This window comes from Puma concolor, chromosome B1 (assembly GCF_028749965.1).
Source record: "Puma concolor isolate L17-30 chromosome B1, mPumCon1.1.hap2, whole genome shotgun sequence".
NCBI classification, from domain to species: domain Eukaryota; kingdom Metazoa; phylum Chordata; class Mammalia; order Carnivora; family Felidae; genus Puma; species Puma concolor.
The window spans coordinates 125,663,456-125,680,532 of NC_141670.1; the positions used below are offsets into that span (position 1 = coordinate 125,663,456).

Genomic DNA, 17,077 nt, shown 5'->3' on the forward strand with positions numbered 1-17,077 from the left:
TTAAAGAAATTGAATTGATCATTAATAACCTTCCCACCAGAAAGCATCAGACCCCCATAGACTCACTGATGAATTCTATCAAACTTTTAGGGAAGAGTTTATACCAATTCTGTATAATCTCTTTCAAAGTATAGAAGCAGAGGGGATACTTGTTATCTCACTATATGAGACCAAAACCAGACAAAAACATTACAAGGAAAGAAAACTGTAGACCAGTATCTCTCATGAACATATAGGTGCAGAAATCCTCAACATTAACAAATAGAATACAAAAAAGTATAATAAGAATTGTAAACTATGACCAAATGGATTTTATACCAGATATGCTAGGGGGTTTCAACATTCAAAAATCACACACACAAAAAAATCAATTCATGTGATCTATCACATCAACAGATTTAAAAATTTCATATGATCATTTCAATAGATGCAGAAAGAGCATTTGACAAAATCCAACACCAATTAAGAACTCAGTAAACTAAGAATAAAGGGGAAAATTCTCAATTTGATAAAGGAACATTCTTAATGTAATACAGCCTAGCTACAATCTACAGAAAACATCATTCTTAATGGTGAGAACTTCAAAATTTTCCCACTATAATCAGGTATAAGACAAGGATGCCTTCCCGAATCACTCCTTTTGGATATTGTACAGGAAGTGCTTGCTAATTCAATATGGCAAGAAAAGGAAATAAAAGATAACACAGATTGGGAAAGAAAATATAGACCTGACTTTATTCATGGGACTGAGTGCTAGGTTCTAGGAAGATGTGGATTCAAAGCCCTATCTCGAAACAATCTCCATGTGACCTTGAGCAAGATTCTCAAGTCTGTTTTACCACTTATAAAATGGAATTATACAGTCCTCAGAAAGTTTTCTTGAGGACTACACCAAGTTCTTGCACTTGCAGATATTTAGCAGAGTGCAGGCATATGAAGCTTATCAATGTTAGGTGAAAGTGAATCTGAGAGTGTTTAAGAATGATATAGCTCCATTGAGGGTGATACAGTCAGTAAGGGAGAGGATATCCTTGTAAATTTAATCTACTTTTCTTCATGACATGGACTTTCTTTTTTAAATTAAAACAATAAAACTTATCTTTCCTAATAAACCCATTTGCCTTTCCATTCTGTGATTTACTCTGGTCTTCGACCACAAACACCGTACAAGATTAAATGAGAAAAAGTGAATAAAATAATGTGGTTCAAATACATTGAAGGAGAGTAATTCTACTAGTATAATAACTTTTTATTAATAGTATTTTCATGTTACTGAGCTTAATTATGCATCACTATATTTTTCTACACCCTACAAAATAACATTGGAAAAAAATTTTAAATAATATATTCAACTGCTTTTTCTGTAATATTGGAATATTCAAATAACTGTCTTTATCTTTCACCCAATGGTAAAAGGTGAGTTTGCAAGTAGATAATTGCAAAGTACAGTAGTTTATATGCATTAGGTAAGGGAATTAATCTTTTATTTGTGAACCAGCCATAAAATTGCAAGTTTGGAATGTTTGTGTTTGTGTGTGTGTGTGTGTGTGTGTGTGTGTGTGTGTGTGTGTGTGTGTGTTTTAAGTAGGCTTTATATCCAGTGCAGTCAAAAATAGGGCATGAATGCACAGCCCTAAGATCAAGACCTGAGCTGAGATCAAAAGTCAGATGCTTAACTTATTGAGCCACCCAGGCAGCCCAGAATGTTGTAATCTTGGTAATAACAGTAGTACTCTTATTTGCATTCACATATTTTTGCAGCTAGGCACTTCTACATTGATTGAGCATTGTGGGTGATGACATTTTTGGAATACTTTGGTCGTAATGAATCTTCTATCAAAGTTTAATATTCAAATGATACTCTGGTGACTCTCTAGATACTAACCTAAACAAGTAACAAGATCTAAAAGAATAGCCAAGCTTTGTTAGTAAAAATGCTCTCCGGCATACATTTGTCTTTCTCTTCCTAAAATGAATATGCATTTTAAATCTATTTCCTGGGGAAAAAAAAAAAAAAACTTTTGTATTAATTTCATGCATAATTCAGCAAGGTCAATTCTGACATTTTAAAAACCTTACAGTAGGTGCTAAAATAAGTTTTTAGGAAATGATATTCAAGATTTAGGAAAAATATAGTAATCATTTACTAGTAAGCATTCTGCATGTTCCACATTTTACCTGAGCAGAAGACATATACAAATGAACTGATAATTGTGTATTCTGCAATTTCTTTATTTGCTATTCCCATTCACATAGACTAATATGTACAGATGTTTTTCACTGTCTAGAAATACTGAAATAGTAAATATGAGAGGAAAAAAACCCTCTGTTTTTACTTATAGTCCTTTGTACTATTCATCTGATTTAATAAAGAAGAGAGAGAGAGGGAAAGGGAATGGAGAGGAAGAAACGTTGAGAGGAGCTGGGGAAGGAGAAAAAATAAAAGAAAGAACTACAATGTTAAAGTAAAACTTTAACATTCAACTCTGAGTTTTGATTTAACGTACTAACGTCTTGACTGAAACTCAAATGCCCATCACAAATATGAATGTCTTTTGTTCCCAACAATTTACAGCACTTTATGGCCTATTTCATTGCATCATAAATGTCATAATGACCAAATGTTCCATGAAATGTCATAAAATGACATGAATTACAGCTATCATCCAGGTCTACGTCTGGAAAACTGAGTTTCTGGCTCATGCTCAGCTAACGGGCTTTTTGTGTTTGAAATCTCTGTGTACTGTGACACTGAGTTAATTAGTTTTACTTTATCGTCCAAATGTACTATGGTTCTCTCTCAAAAAGTAATTCATTTGCCTGGAGAGTACATACATAACTGAATTAAGTATCTCCCAATTATAATGCTGTTATTTCTTTAAATATCAGCTATTTAAAGATTCTTAAAATCTCATCTTAACAAAGCTCTCTGGCATGATAATGCTTTACAACTAACGTTTCCTTTTCAGTATTAGGACATGTGCTGCTCTGGGATTTATTAAGGTGTGTGAGACTTTATCATACTGCTCAAATTCAGTAATTACTGCCATGTTCTTTGGCCACCCCATTCTCCCATTAATCCTGTGCATGCCAGAATCTAATCTCATAGTTTCCTAAACGTGAGTAAGAAAAAAGGGAAAAGGTCATAATACTGCTATTCACACCACTGGACTGCCTATACTTGGATTACTAACCCTGTTTTCACAAACTGATTCCACTACTTTGCTATGATTCAGCTGGAAGATTTAGCATGGTAGCTAAAAACAGTTTTTAAATGTTAATTTCGAATTTACATCAGCATTTTCTAGCATTTTGCTTCTCATTTTTTTTTTTCTTAATTCAAAGAAATGCTACAACTCATAGACAGGATTTTAATGCATCTATTTATTCAAGCATTGATTGAGACCCTTCTGAATCTGGGCACTGTGACTTGGAAGAAGTAAACATGGCAATTGCTGTTTCAGTTTTTATGACATTTATCAAGATCTCAGAAAACAAATATGTAATCCTAAATCCAGTTCTGAGTGTCCAACTTTGGTAAGCGAGGGCATTTGCTACAGAATGCCATTACTACAGAGAAATAACAATTGAAATATTTAAACCAGAGTTTTCAATTCTGCAAGCTATTCCTATTCCTTTTTATTTCCTAGTGAATTTTCCCTACACTTTGCCACTGAATAAATTTCAAGCAACCTAATTTAATCACATCCTTCTCAGTAGGAGTGCATCTTTGTGCACTGTAACAGTGAACACTTTGTTACTCTCAATTTTCCAGTCTCACTCAGTATATTCTTTCTGATAGAGGAGAGCAAGGAGTAACTGAATGTCCTGAGTAATGTACATCTTGGGTCTCTGCACTCAACCTAATTTTCTCTCTCACTCCTATCTTCCTCACCAAAACATTTGTCTCCTATCTTTCAACACCCAGTTAATTACTCACAACCTGGTTTACTGCCAATCCCTAGCCTGACATACAATAATCATCCAATAAATAACTGAGACAACCCTCAAGCTAAGCTACAGAAAGTTAAAAAAAAATATTTACAGAAAGAAGGTTCATTCTATTTGGCATGACACTTTACCTATAAAAACTGTTGTGTTCTCCTAAAATATTTACTTCTATGTAGAAAAGGCTGAAACGAATTTCTTAATTTTTGTTAGAATTAGACAAAAGAGCCATAAGATAATGGGTTTTGTCACACCGGAGGCTTATGTAGTTGGACAATGAATTTTAAGACAAATATAGGTGCTTAACTTACTATAATGCCCCAAGAGAAAATCCTAAAGCCCAACTCAGCAACAATAGTCAGAGTTTATATAAGGCAATTTATATATTCCAAGGGGGTAATTACCACAATGCTTGGGGCACTTTATAATGTGGAAAAATACAGTGAGAAAGGTTGTCAGCTTAATGCTTCAATAGTACTAAGCATAGATGTGAATAATTTCCTTGACTTCAATCTTTATAAAATGGATCTTAATCACCAAAGAAAAGACTGGAAGAAAAATGTCTGTTTAAGGGTTTTGTAAAGTTCTGAAACTTCCCATCTGTGTCCATTTACCTAGAATCTGCTGGTCATGCCAATGCAATTTATAATTTTTTTCTCAAGGATTTTTTTAATGTTTAGCATTTCATGAAAAATTCTTCCATTTAAGTAAACCTAAACTTTGAACTCCTTGTGGTTTTATAATTAGTAATTCCAATTGTCAGAACTTCTGATTCAGGAAAAAAAATCTATAAAAGAAATATTTAAGTGCTTGAAGAAAAATATTTGACAATAATAAATGAGATATTTGGCCTCATACAAACAAGCCAATGAGGAACATTTACATTATAGAGAGAACAATATATTACTTAAAATGTGCACAATCATGTTTTCTATATAATTTGTTAGGTTCTAGTATATCTTTTACATACTGTTTAATGTGGTCTTTAATGTCATAGTTTTACATTCACATTTTTTATAATTTTTAAAAAGAAATTCATATACATTTACAGAATGTTTTAGTTCATGAATACCATTATGCTAGGGATATTTAAGGAAATAAAGATAAAGAAGACATAGTCTATTTCACAAAAGAGCTTAAGTGGTCTACAAGGAGGGAGAGCTCAGCACGTTTAATATAGAGATGAAAAATTCAGAGAGGAATATGGTAGGAGCTGTTCTGAATGTTAAGTACATTTTATTTTCAAGTATGCTAAGGCTTTCAACTGTTAATAATAGAAGAAAAAAAAACATTAAGGGTTCATCTCCAAAACCTGGATAACAAATACCTGTGCATTCATTATAGTCCTACTCTTTCTCAGCCCCTTTATTTTGAAAGAGCAGAACACAGGTAGAGATTTTCAGACCTTTGAAAACACCTTTTTGTGTATGCAAAATTTGGTTGTCTTCTCTATTTTAATGTTCCTTTTAAAGTCTATCATTTCTTCAAAGGCAAAATTAACATTTTAATGTTTATTGTGTGGCTGTACCCTGTGATATTCAAGATTCATGAAAACTGAATGAAAGTAAAATTGGACTTCAATGAGTTCAAGGAATATCATCCAGATAATATTACTGTTAGATGAAAAAATTTTCCTTATGCTCATTTATCTTAAAGTAGAGGGATTATTTATTGTTTGGGAGAAAGCTCACAGTTTGGAGAATTGTGTAAAGAAAGCTCTTCCTTTCATTATTTATGCCTGGCTAGATCCAAAGAATTCTCCAACTGCACCACTTTGTTAATGTCTGAACATTAATTCACAGAATATCTGTTATGTGGCAAAGCTGACACTAAGTATTGGATGTTCAGAGGTACAAGACCTGGTCTCTACACTGAAAGAACTTACAGATGAGGCTGGGGAGAAACACACGGAAAAAGATAATTAAATGTAACATGGAAACTGTAAATTTTAACAACCCTTCAAGGAAGCTACAATTCTTATTTTAAATTTTCTAGATCTTCCAACAAATTCTACCAGTTGAGCAAAACCCTGATAGCAAACAACATAAAGAATGCAAAAAAAAAGAACATTTTCACATTTAAGCAAAGATGTGAGAGACTCAAAGTATTAGTAAGTACAACCTATCACTGTATTAAAGACTCATGAAGGTGTCTAATGACTTCAAAACTTAGTTGAGATAAGGAAATCTATTAATGTAATTTACTACAAAAACAAGTTAAAGAAGAAATAAAATAGTATCATGATATTGGTAGCTATACCAAATCATGTTATGAAGTTTAATACCTATTAATTAAAAAAAAATCTGTAAACAATAGGATAATGAGCACCTCTCGGAAAACCATTACAAAACATATCTTCTGTACATACATTAAGAGTTTTTTATTACAGCCAGGAACAATACATGTGTGGTTACTCATATCTCCTCTTCAGTGTTGTACTATATCTGCCTAAACATAAATAAACATGGTTGATAAATTAACCCCTCCCCAAACTATTATTTAAATCTCTTTAATAATCCATTATGTGTTCTTAATACTTGGATTCATCTTGAGCTCCTTTATGGAGAAGACTAGATTGGATTTCTTACCACTTTCCCCCAAAAGAATCCTCAGATATGGGATTTGCAATACAAAAGACTTAATAAATTAATTGCTTATAATTTGGAATGCATTTTCCCACAGAAAACTATGTTTCTGTACTAGTATACAAAACCTATTAATGTTAGAGAATGAACTTAATGAGAAAACAAAATCAAACTGCATTCTGTATAAGTGAAATACAGAATACTGAAATACTGAAATAAAATGCTGTTGTGGTACAAGCCATAAATATAAAATATATAAATAACACATATAATGAAAACGTTTCAATTTTCCTTAGAGCTTGTATTTGAAGCAAGTAAGGTGAGTTTCTAGGCCCTCACATGGACATTAAAAATCAACAGCACGTCTTTTGTTTTGTTTTGTTTTTCATGTATGATTTCACTTCAAAAGTGAATTTTTTTAATTATTGAAACATTATTTTAATTATTTTAAAAGAAGTTTACCTTTATCAACTATGATGCCAGTATTCCATGGGCATACAACAGATTTATCCAAAACCAAGCAAATGATTGGATTTATGGAACTGAGAAAAAGAGGACAGACAACATAGACTATTCTTGAATGAGACCATTTCTTACAATACTGAAGGAAGGAGGACCCTGATGGAAAACATTTGTAGCACTGCCTTGAGGGAGAGGAAGGATGATGAGTCCGTTGGTTCTTTAGCCAGGCACGAGGTTGTGTCTGCATATGTCACCGGGGTTATTACCCAAAGCAGGTGTGAAAAGTCAGGATAAGCGTGCAGATATGCAAACAGTCATTTGAAACTACAGAGCATTAACCAGAAGGACATTTGCAAAGTTTTGACAACTGCATAACTAAACGGACTAATATTTCTAACAATTTTGCTAAAATTAAAATGTATTTGGCATGCTGCTGCCAAAATTTAGTGGTCTGTTAAGCAGCCTTAGGCTAACGTGCCAGACAATGGTGATTTGCTATTTTGGAGTAAAAGCTAACTTAAATACAATGAATTTCATCTTTCCTTTTAATTGAGTTGTGCAGGACTACCCTTATTAAAAAAAAAAAAATTATAATCTGTTCAATGTGCCATTTTTAGAGGATCTATTATTGGTATTAGACAAAGTACACATAGTTTTTCTGTCTTGGAATGACATTACACAAACAAGCAAGAATAAATCCATAGTTGAAATCTGTGCAAAATGCAATGAAGGAAACGAATAGGATGCAGTAACACACACTAACAGGGAGAACAACTTTCAGGGGAGGTGGTTACAGAAGGTCTTGTTCAAATGGCATTTAAGCTGCTGTCTGAAAGGTGTCTAGGAGTTATCCATGTGCAGAATGAGGTGATGTACATTTCAGGCAAAATTAATAGTGCATTAATAACAACAGTAGTAATAATAACAACAACAGCAACAATAACAATAATCCATTTAGATGAAGGAAGAGCTAATGAAAAAGTACGAGGTTGGCTGGAAAGTATTGAAGCAATCGGTGTAGTGACAGGCATTGAAGTTGAAGCCAAATCATGAAGCTTTTACATTATTATGTATATAAGGAGGAGGGCAACACTGTGATAATATTATAGCCGTGGTCCAGCCACTCCCACCTAGGCCTTGTCTCCTGAGTCAGTGGCATTGCGCTTGGAAAGAAATGTCAGAAAAGGAGTGAAGTGACCAATTCTTTTGTGTCCCCCGGCTTTGAGGCCTAGTTGGCATTTGCAGAAAGGAAAATACAGCAAGAAAATTGTGATATTTTTGAAAGGCAGAGTGGGAGAATCATTTTCTATGATTTTTTAATGTTTTAAGCATTTTAATTTTTTTCATGTTTATTTATTTTTGAGAGAGAGGGAGGGAGAGTGAGAACATGAGGGCAGAGAGACAGGGGGACGTGGAATCTGAAGCAGGGTCTGTGCTGACAGCAATGAGCCCAATGTGAGGTTCAAACTCACAACCCATGAGATCATGACTGGAGCCACCCAGGAGCCCACAGATTTTCTTTAATTTTTTTTTTTTTTTAAATCTGCAGTTTGACATTGGTGGCAAAGCATACCAATCCAATAGTGATCTTTCTATTAAAAAGAGAAGTTGATTTTTTTGTGTGTCCTTTTTGATTCCAGCCTTTTCTCCCCATGACAAAGCATAAATCATGGATGCCAGAAAATAAGGTAGATCTCAGGAATCCTGAAAAGGCTGAGAAGCTTACATTCTTCCTCTGGAGGAAAGGGCAGGGGTTTTCAGCCCTCTCTGGAAACAAAAGTGAAAACATGAGTTACACGAGCCATGGAAAGGAGACAATCTGAATCCGAATCTGAATCTTTGGAGCTGCCCCAAGCAGCATCCCCACAAATCTACCGTGAAAACACAGCACAGGGACCTTCGTGCCTTGCATGCCTTCCGTAACAACTTCAAGGACAGCAATGCCTTTGCCCAGGAAATGCTGCAAGAGATTCTCCAGAGGTTGTCTCTGAACACCACAGTGATCCCCCCGCCGCGAGCAGAACATGCTGGGAAATGGAAACTAGGACGTGAACGTCATTATGGCGGCAGTTCAAGCCAAAGCCTATGATGCTGTCCGGTGGGACGAGCGCAGTGACGTCAGTGCCATTGCTCTCGCTAAAATCATGGGATTCATTGTGCATCTGCCCTCCAGCAGGTGCTTCTCACTGAAGTTGCCTCTCAACAGGCAGCACTGGATCTGTGTTTGAGAGGTGAGAGGTGCCTATTATAACCTCAAGTCCAAACTGAAGATGCCCAAGTGGACTGGAGGCAAGAGCGAGCTTGGGACATTTCTAAAATATCACTTGTGAAGAAAGAACTGTGAACTCCTGCTGGTGGTGCCAGAGGAGGTGGGGGCCCATTAGAGTTTGAGGAGGGCTGATGTGGAAAGCAGTTCTACCCAACCTGCCCTCACCTCAGACCCCTAAATCCCCTGTAATGTGCCCTGTTCTATACAGTGGGTCTGCCCTTGCCATGTTCCCAAACACAGAAAATGTGGGAGGAAAAACACAAGAGCTTACAGGTGAGGCAGTCATATGCCAGGGAACTAGGATTACAGAATTTGTCATTATAAATAATGGAAACAAAACAAAGGGAATATGAACAAATGGAACAGAAAAAGTTAGTGTCTTGACTAGCTTCAGACACAAATCCAGGTGCTGAAACAGTGACTGCAGAAAAAGCTATGTTTTATCACCTCTAAGCTGTTTTAGTGTGTGTGATTTTACTTTTCATACAGAGTAATACGTATGGCCAACAGCACCTCCAAGGTTATATTCTTCCAGCCAAGTGACCACAACGACACTGATTCTTGCTCAGTAATTCCCATAATAAAAGTCTCCTTTAAATGCACACCATCTAGCAATTGAACCAATTGCTATGGTCTGGGAAACAGAATACTTGTCCAGGTGTGGCTCACATGCCCAACCCTCAAATAGACATGGGGTCAAGCTTTTCTGAATCACACTGGCTCAACATGACTGAGGCTGCAGAAGTTATTCACTAAGAGAAAATCAGGATGATATTATGGGAAGAAGTAGAATGTATGCTAGGTGGGCTACAGATACGGAAGTGGGGATTCCAGAGACAATCGGGATACTGAGAATGAGGAAAGGACCAGAGGAATTTGAAGAATGAGAGATGGATCCTTCTGGGATTTCTGAATATAAGTCTGAAAGTAAGATAAAATACATATTCCTGATCTCCACCCAAGGTCTACTGAATCTGAACCAGGAATGCTAGGGGTGTATCCTGTCAATGTGTGTTTAAAGATAAAGTGATTTTTTTTTCCAGCACCATAAAGTTTGAGAACCACTGGGTTAAAATTACAGCCATGAGAAGGCCTCAGTCTCTCAGTAATTCAGTGTGTAGAATTTCCCTGAGCTGTGAATTTGTATGATTTTTTTTTTTATGTTGCTTATTATCTGGAAGGAAAAAAAAGAGGACAAAACAGACCTACTACATAATACTGAAAGGTTTTTAAATATTGGTACTTCTATTAGTGCTTTTGTATGTAGAGAAAAAGCAACCAAAATCTATTTAATATCAGAAATACATCTTAGATATTTTGTTTGCACCTCCAACCTCTCAGAAGATTTTCCCCACAGAGTAGCTTCCAGCAGATGAATTGAGTTTTTGAAATAGGGGTAAAAATTTAAAAATGAATACCCATGAGTGTCTTTGAACATGAATAAATTGCAAGATTTTGCTTTAACTCTGAATTTCTTACTCTGCTTAGACTGGAGTTAAGTGTTTAGTGCTCCCTCAGTGTCAAGTGTGTTGCAAATCCTAGATGTTTTATTGCAAAAACAGCTCATCACTGGTTACTGCGAAATCTGTTGAGATTTAGCCACCAGGTGTCAGTAAGACTTGCAAAACAATAGGTTTTTGCAAAGTTCAGGGATTTTGTGCATTCAGTCTCTAGGAACAAATTAATACAGTCTTTGGTTATATCTTTTTTTTTCTTTCCAGGGAAAGAGATGCAATCCATTGACAGACCCACCGAACACAGCCAGAGTTTAAGTCTTTTATTCCCCTCCGATATGTCAAGGTCTTGCTTCACCACACTTTCCGAATATGGGCTGGGCTTTAAATTTCCAAGAACTGAGTACTTCAAGACCCAAAGTGAGTGAGGTAGTTTAGCCCAACCAGAAGGAAAAGGATACATCTGAGGAAGGTGATAAGTAGACAAGGTATCTTGCCAGTTAGTTACTGTAAACTCCATGAAATATCAATTAACAAGGAAGCTCTGAAAAAGGTGAGTACTCTTAGACTATTTATAATATTGACAAAAGCAATATGCTAGGACAGTTGTGAAACTTGAATAAAATGAAGTCTTTTTAAAACTATTCATCCAAACTTTTGTATTAGCATTCTCACTTATTAATATTGTTATAGTTGCTATTATTATTGTCTTTGGCATTATTTTTCCTTTTCTGTTATTGCTTATAAAACTTAAATATAGGGGCTCCTGGATGGCTCAGTCAGTTAAGTGTCCGACTTAGGCTCAGATCATGATCTCTCAGTCCGTGGGTTCGAGCCCTGCGTGGGGCTCTGTGCTGTCAGTTCAGATCCTGGAGCCTGCTTTGGATTCTGTGTCTCCCTCTCTCTCTTCCCCTCCTCCATTCATGCTCTATCTGTCTCTCTCTCTTTCAAAAAATGAATAAAAGTTAAAAAAATACTTAAATGCAAATTCATTTGTCCCTTGTGCCAAGCAACCTGAACACCTGACTTTATTTTTCCTATTTCATATAGACCTTGAATTAAAATTGAAATGAAAATTTTCACAGTATATCATATCAGTGATACCATTCCCAAGATGTATTCTATTTCCTATTGTTCTGGGTAGAGATGAGATTTTTGTGAAATGTATTTGCTGTCACCTTCTTGAGAATTACTCTAATAGTCACTGTGTTCTGGTAAATCCTTTGGTTTAATTCCAATTTCACTCTGTTTCCTCAGAGGCAGACATTTCAAGCACTTGGTGTAGCCAGCCTATCTAGTTAAAGTCTGAGCAAGGTCACATAGTCTGTTGACTCATATGGCAATTCCTGTGTAGAACACAAAATTCTACATCATCTTTGAATCAAATCCAATAGAGCAAGATCCCAGCTGTCCTAGTATCTGTTGAAAGCATGAGACTGACCTAGTTTAAATTATTTCACCGAGTTATTTTAGAGAGTCTTTTAAGACTGCAAGAATAATACAAATTTATTTTAGAAAATTTGACAGATGAAAATACTGAAATGAAAAAGAAAAGCAACTATTAATATTTTGATCTATAAGTCTCAAGATTTTGTTTTGTTATCTTGTTTCACTGTCTACAGTATTTAAAAAAGCAGGAGAATAAACTGCTAATTTTGTACCAGAAATTACCTATTTCTGAATGAATGGAAAGACTTTATAGAGTGTCTTTTCTCCAGATAATAAATGGTAAGCTACAATGGCCAGATTGTATTGTTCCTATGCCTTGGCAGGGTGAAGCCCCTGACAGCTACTGGCAGACATAAAGCACTAACATACATCTTTTTTCCTCCTTCAAATACAACACATTTCTAGAAATTGAAGTAGGAAAGAATTATTGCATAAAAAGTGGTTATGTGGCTGGGAGAAGGATTTAAACAGCTTTGAATGCTCTATAAACTAGGTTTGGTATTATAAGGGTGTGACTTATTTCTCTCTGCTTACAAAAAAGTCTGGGTCTGTAGGGAGTGAGTGATTACAATACTGCTGAGCATCATGCTTTTTCTTCGTGTGCACCTGCTGTTTTGCCTGAAGCCTTCATCAGAACTTTGGTTGGTGGGCATTCTATTGATATTTGACAAATTAAAAAAAATAGTTCCAGTATTTTTAAATCTCTCCACATCACCTTTTATTTTGTGTTGTGTTTCAGTGAGAATGTGAAGAGAGGTTAATCAGGCATCACTAACTTTCTGCCATTTAACTTGGAAGGCCCTCTTTACCGTCACTGTAGATGTTCCCATTCTGAGTCATTAGTGGGAACTTTTCCTTTTATTGTTTTTCAGTATGAGTCAGTGAGATGCATTTCTAGTGCCTATCACTGGGCCCAGGACAGAGCAGATACTGAAAAAATATTGAAAGAGGCAATAAAATATTTTTTTAGGAGATAGCAATCTGTTGCCAGATATTAATAATACAAAAGAAGTCATATTTTTCATCTGTCATGTTTCATCAATTTAGTTGGGACATCTGGTAGATATAATCCAAGGCAGACACTGTTAATATATATAAGTGGCAAGACGCATGGACAAATCTGAATGATAAATATTGGACAGATTTGTAACAAGACAATATGGAACATTTAGATTATATACAACATAAATACAGTTCTATTTGGGGCAATGAATAATAATAGAACAAGAACTCAATGTTTGGTAGGAGTGGGTGAACAGAACCTCAGTTGACAAAAAGTGATATTGTCAAGAAGGAAACCAAACTTTGATAGTGTGTAGAGGAGAAATTGGATCACAAATTGAACTTTGGTTATACTCAAACTGTGAAGTTGGAACATGACCTGGGAATGTCACTAGATTTATCACTTTTGATGGTTTTCAGATTGCTTAGGCAGCCAGGATGCCCTTTTAAACTCTCCATCTGACTGACTGTCTGCATCCTTTCCTACAGAGCACAGGACTCTGCTACAGTGATCCCTGCATTTATCATGTTCAGATGTGTCTATTTCAATGTGTTTTTCTGAAACTAGAGCAGAAAACCATGTGGAGATTGCAGCTGGTACCTGATGCAGTACCTCATCTCATGGTATAAGATAATCTTCAAGAGAACATTGCTCAGACTCCCATGTACACAAAGAGAAAACATTCCCCAGGGAGGATTATCTAGCTCATTGCATGACTATCTAGTTGAATATTTTTCCAAAGTGATATGTAACTTCTAAAAAGCCCCACAAATATCATAAAATATTACAAATAGCATACAAGTCACTTTCAAGAGAACTTGTAACTTATTAGGACATTTTGTTATTAAAAATACTTAGATTTGAAATATTATTTCAGAAGGAATTACTTTGTGTGTTAACATCTTCCATAGCTATAGGCATGACAGAAACACATTTCTATCCTAATGTGTTTGGGTTCTAAAATGTATTTGTGACTTTGGCTCTATAGAATATAATTGTGACTTATTGTTTTTCTCATTCATTTGCTAAATATTTGCTCAGCACTTCTACCTTTAAACAAGTCTACTATACTCCATAGAAGATACAAAAATGTTTAACCCACAAAAATAAATAGACCCTCTAGGTGCTTAGAAGACCAAGAGAGAAAACAAAAAAATCACAAAAATCTTCATTTTTTCTGTTGATTTATTGAGAGAGAGAGAGAGAGAGCAAGCATGAGCAGGGGAGAGCAGAGAGAGAGGGAGAGAAAGAATCCCAAGCAGGCTCTGCACCGTCAGCGCAAAGCCCGACATGGAGCTCAAACTCATGAACCGTGAAATCATGACCTGAGCCAAAATCAAGAGTCGGACACTTAACCAACCGAGCCATCCAGATGCCCCACAAATCTTTATAATATAAGATATAAAAAAGCAGTATGTTCCCTGAGGAAAGTGCAAATCAGTTATTCTCAGTTGGGACAGAAGAATTGGTGGAACTTTCTAAATACTTTTCTTGTAAAATCAGATTAAATTCCTTAAAATATGATGAATTTGAAATCAAGCCAATAATTAATTGAAGTTGAATACCAGTAAACATAGAAGTTCTAAGTAGTGAAGCATATGCATGTATATTTAATTGGCAAAAGTTACCTGATTAAAAATCTGTCAATCATGGTAATATGAATGGCTGACTCAGTCACCTGAGTGATTGATATGGCATTCAATGAAAAGTATTGTTATTAAAATGACTGGTAAAAGAATCAACTATAAATAAATCAATTTGTTGGCTGGGGATAGACTGTCTCAAATTTATATAAGTAAGAATCTCTGTTTTATAAGTTTATTTTGTATAACAACTAAATTTCTGCCAATGTGGTGGAAACATAATTTTATTTAAGATATAACCTACCCTTCCTCTTTTTCCAAGTTACTGCTAAGTTCTGGGAAATCTCACATAGCACAAGGCATTGGAGAGATTCATTAGGTCCTCAGTATCCCCATTCTGTATGGGCTAGATCCATTGTTTTGTCTACACCCATTTACCAATCCATATATGTTTCCACAAAGGGACTTTTCATTCCTCTCTGCCTTACCCTGTGGCTCTGCCTCCTATAGTCCCATGCCATATTGCTAAGAACAAGTATCATGCTGCTATTTCCATTCAAAAATAAGGTACAGAAATCCCTGGAAGGCTATCTAAGGGCTTGCCTTTTCTCTCCACTTCCATGGTGTTATCTGGAAAACAAGGCTCAGGCTCTCTTTGTCTGCGAGGGAACCACGCATTTACTATCCTGACCTCATCATGTGCCATCACCAACTTGCCTCTTTTCCAATAGAACATTTTCTATTTGGAGTGAGAGTGAAGATTCTCTTCTTCAATCTACCCCTTTTATTTATTTATTTTTTTTTTAAATTTTTTTTTTCAATGTTTATTTATTTTTGGGACAGAGAGAGACAGAGCATGAACGGGGGAGGGGCAGAGAGAGAGGGAGACACAGAATCGGAAACAGGCTCCAGGCTCTGAGCCATCAGCCCAGAGCCCGATGCGGGGCTCGAACTCCCAGACTGCGAGATCGTGACCTGGCTGAAGTCGGATGCTCAACCGACTGCGCCACCCAGGCGCCCCAAATCTACCCCTTTTAAATATTAATTGTAGGGGTGCCTGGGTGGCTCAGGTGGTTAAGCGTCAGACTCTTGATTTCAGCTCAGACCATGATCTCATGGTTTGTGGGATCAAGCCCTGTGTCAGGCTCTGGGATGACAGCACAGAGCCTGCTTGAGATTCTCTCTCTTCCTCTCTGACTGTGTCCCTTCCCTGCTCTCTATCTCTCTCACTGAAAATAAATAAGGAAATATTTTGCATACTAATTGTATACATAGCATTTCTCCATTTACTGAGGGAATTATGCTGTTAGAAAATAGGTAGAGCAAGTCTTCCTTCTGCCTTATTGAGATGTTGAGTACAAAAGGTCTAACTGCTTGAAATGAAGGACAAAACAAAGTAAAAGGGAGAATATACAAAAAAAAGTGGGTATTTCAAATGTTTACTTCTACATTTATGTACATTATGACCACTTTATGATTTTTTGATCAAATACAAATCAAATATATAATAAGCAAAGCTATATAAATGGAATAACATATCAGAAAACCTATTCATTACTTTGATATCAGTCTTTAAATGGACTGTTTCTAGGGGCTCAGTATGCAAAAACAAATTTTCTCTCTTTTTTTAGATGTTTATGACCTAGATGGGCATGATAATACATAAGTAAGTGCACAAAAATATTACAGATTATGAAAATATAGAAAGTAAACTGTAGATAGAGGTCAATTCTATTTGGATGTGGAAGAACTAAGGAAGTTTTCATAAAAATGCCAAACCTTGAGTTGAGTGATGAAAGATGGCCAGATGTTCTCTAGCTGGCAGAACAGTGAAGGTCTCCCAGGAAGTGCAAGCAGGAGTAGAAGAGCTGCAGAGGAGTGGTGTAACCAGGTACGATATAGACTGGAATGAGGGGGTGTGACAAAGAAATCTGAGCAGTTTGACAAAGCAATGGCACACAGTGGGCTATGTTAGGAAAAGCAAAACAAAACAAAACAAAAAGCGAAACAGCTGTAGACAGAATTCTGCAGTACTCTGTGTCATTCCGTGGGACTCTGCATGTCATTCTGAAAGGTTGGAACTTTGGTCAAAATGTATTAAAGAACATTGCGTGGTTTTAGAGGAGAGGGTTAATAATACTGAAGTCGATACTAGGTATATCATGTTGGCTTCGATTGTGGAGAACAAGTGTGAGGGGAGCACAGATAGAAGCAGAGACAATTTTGGAGACTATTTCAGAAGTGTAGGCAAGCTATATTTAAAAGGAATCTGCACCAGTGATGGGGAAGCAGTAGCGTCACAGTGTTATAAGGAGGCTGAATCA

At 36.0% G+C, this 17,077-nt stretch overlaps 1 pseudogene; it reads left to right on the forward strand.

Annotated features, from left to right (window-relative positions):
- Nucleotides 1–8,798: 8,798 nt before the first annotated feature.
- On the forward strand, nucleotides 8,799–9,379 carry LOC112858780 (josephin-1 pseudogene; annotated as a pseudogene).
- The last annotated feature ends 7,698 nt before the right edge of the window (nucleotides 9,380–17,077 follow it).